Source organism: Octodon degus, unplaced genomic scaffold, assembly GCF_000260255.1.
Source record: "Octodon degus isolate 3935 unplaced genomic scaffold, OctDeg1.0 scaffold00013, whole genome shotgun sequence".
NCBI lineage: Eukaryota > Metazoa > Chordata > Mammalia > Rodentia > Octodontidae > Octodon > Octodon degus.
The window spans coordinates 18,098,024-18,101,622 of record NW_004524589.1 but is presented as its reverse complement, the minus strand read 5'-3'; positions in this window follow the sequence as shown (position 1 = coordinate 18,101,622).

The window sequence follows — 3,599 nt, the reverse complement described above, 5'->3', positions numbered from 1 at the left end:
AATTAACCACTAAGAAGAATGTATGCAGTATGTTAATTATTGAAACTGTCCTACCAATTTGATTTGAAACTGTCTCATTGCTATTTGTTTATCAATAAAATTATGGCAAAAAAGAAGAACCCTGTGGCAGAACTCCCTGTAGAGAGGCTAAAGGCAAGACCTACCCAGCTGATCCAGGAGCATAACATCTTGCCAGTGTGTCACAGCGGGTTCACTTCCAAGGGCTACAGCAAGAAGAAGTGGAGCACAGCAGCCAGACCCAAGTCATACCCACCTGGATGAGTTTGAACTTGGTAGATCTGGACCTGGTACTAAGGTAATAACTGCACCAAAGTTCTACACCAAGGGTCAGAAGACAGTGCTATACAACACGACAAAGAGAAGGAGCAAAATGCATTCTCAGGCCCTGAACCCACGCAGAACAAATACAGGGGACAATAGCATAGAAGAAATTGGAAATCACACACTTGAAATCTCTGAAATAGTACCGTTTGAAGTAAAGAAACAACTGCAGAATGGTATAGAGGGAATCAGGTCAAAAATAATTTCTGAAGTAAAAAATGATATGATAACTATAATGAAAGAATTACTAAGTGCTTCTAAAGAAGACACTGACAAAAAATACAGATTAGAAAAATGACAGAATCCTTGAATGAGCAATATAGGAAAGAAATACAACACATGAAGCAGATTCAAAGTGACATACAGGAAATTAAAATCTCAATCACAAGCTGGCAAAACCGTTTGAATGAAAGTGAAAATAGACTTTCAAACTTGAAGACAACATTGTAGCTAATGAAAAGGTAAGAAAAGATCTCTTAAAAACAACTAGCATGAAGGAAAAAATAATTCAACATCTGAAGAGGATGCAAAGATAAACAATGTGAGACTAATAGGCATCAATGAAAAAAGAAGTCAATACAAATGATTATAAAAAGAATATGGATGGAAGTAATAGCAGAAAACTTTCCAAATATGGGGAAACAATCTGACATTCACATAACCAAAGCACATAGAACTCCAAATAACATCAACACAATTAAAGCCACACTCAGACATATAATAATCAAAATCCCAGAAATTCAGCACAGGAACAGTAGACTAAAAGTCTAGTCTAGAGAAAAGAAACCACATTTAAAGGAAAACCCATCAGAATAACAGCGGATTTCTCTTCACAAATCATCAAATCAAGAAGAGCATGGAACAAAGTAATTCAAGTCTTGCAAGAAAAGAAATTACATCTCTCAGGCTTTCACAGAGAGCACATTGGCCAAGCAATGACTGTGACTCATCCACATGGCTGACACTGACAAAGGATCTACAATCTGAGGTACAGGATCTCAGGAAAAATACTAAAGTGATTTCACTGACCTTATCAGACCCAAAAGCTACAACTCTTGTTGCATAGGTCTTGCTTTATCTTGGTCTTAACCATCCAGCAGAAAAGTATAAAAACGAAATATAAGAAGTGAAGCCATGGTGTTATGTTCAGCCATAGGGCACTCAGGTCAACAGTTTCTGACACTGCCAGTCAAGAGGAAGACCCAATACTATTATGGACTACTGGACTCTTAGAATATTTTGCTGAGTTAACACACCTATAATATTCAAATGACAGAACTAAACGAAGAAGGGGATACAGATGAATGTCCATTTTGTATCTGTGTATTCAAAATGGTTAGGATAGATATATAGTTACATTCTCTTAATGAATAGAGGGATTTCTTGTAATAGTGTTTGTAAATAGGATATCATGTCTGCATCTTGTACAGCAAATAACCACTAGGAAAAGAGTATGCAATGTGTTAATTATTGAAACTGTCCTACCAATTTGATTTGAAACTGTGGTATTGCTATTTGTCTCTCAATAAAATTATGGAAAAAAGAAAGAAAAGAAATTACAACCCCAACTGATATACCTTGCAAATTTTTTTTTAAGTTTAATGGAGAAGTGAAATACGTCCATGACAACAACTAAAGAATTTCATGACGACAAAGCCAACCCTACACAGACTATTAAAAGATATTCCAGAGAAGGATCAAAATGACCACAACTCCATGAATGAGAACAAAAAGAACTCAGCAAATAGGGCAAAACTGTAGGCAGTAACAAGCCTGAGCCATGATGTCATTCATGTTTTCTTGACATCTTTGAGGATATCATCTAATTTTTTTGGTGCTTTCCTTGGCATTCTTTGTGCCAAACACCAAAAAATATATATTTTTCCAAATATATTGGTTTTTTTTGATGTAAAAATACAATGAAACTGAATGACTAGCTATTTTACTTCTTTAACAAAGAACTCTATGAAATCACATGGTGCCCCTCACTGTGCAAGGTGGCCCATCACTAGTAATTGGAACCACTTTTTTTGGTCTTATGTCTTATAACAAAAAAAAAAAAAAAAAAAAGACTCCACAGCATCATAGAATTCTATCCCTTGTGTTCTTCCTGGAAAACACATCAGCTTCAACAACTCTTTTCTCATGGTATCACCAACAGCATGACACAAATTACTGCTAGCTTTGGGTGAATGTATCTGTGTTTTCACCCAAGTACATGGAGTAACAAACTGCTTTTTGGTGAGCTACTAATATCACTTCCAATGTCCAGGACTCAATCTTTAACAGTATTTCTGTGAATGGCGTCTCAGAAATGCATTGCATAATTTTATCCCTGTTTGGGAAATTATGAAAAAGAGAATTACTCTCAGACAACACAGATATCCTGATAATATCCCCATCATAGAGAGGCTTACCATATTTTGCTCTGTCCAGTGAAATTTGCAAGTTTGGCAGCTGTCAGATGATTTTAGAAAGATAGTTGCAAAAACCAAGATACTGAAAATGGTATCCTCAATTTCCCTTCAAGAAACATTTTGCTTTCAGTTCAGTAATACTCTTGTTGTTATTGATGTGCTATGATACTTGATGTGACACACAACACTTCCACTACATGGACTATACATTTATTTCTCATATTAGTCACTCCAAATGATTCACTCCAGGCCTCTTGGAATAATAGTCCCCTATCTATTTTCAGCTTTGTCTTTTTGCTGTACCCATTTTGTTGTTGTTGTTCAAGACTTGTGGTCTACAAAAATAACAAATTGAAAAAAAAATCAGCACCCAATACAAATCCACACCTATACATAATTTATATTATTAGTTAATGCTAAAGAATTGGAAATTTCCTGAATCAACAATCCATAGCAGTAATACTCAGTTGGGGTTCTTCTTGAATTTGCTGACCACCAGCACAAAGGAGCACTGTTCCACTGACCACCTGGTTTTGGCCTGCTCTGAAAAATGTATCTGAGTGCATTTCTTTCCTTGTGGGGGCTTATGCTAAAACCACAGCCAATACAGGCATATATATATCTCCTTGTTCTTGTTTTCATAAATTCTTCACGAACAACTAAATATGATGCTTCATATTCAAATATGAGACATTAAAAAAATCTGTCTCTTAGACATCTCTAATTTTACTTTGTCATAGGAAAACTCAAAGCTAAAATCTTAAAATAAATGCATTAAAATTCCTAGCCAATCCAAACAAATAGATATATTAGCAGCAGAATGACCAGCCATGCAAAAGC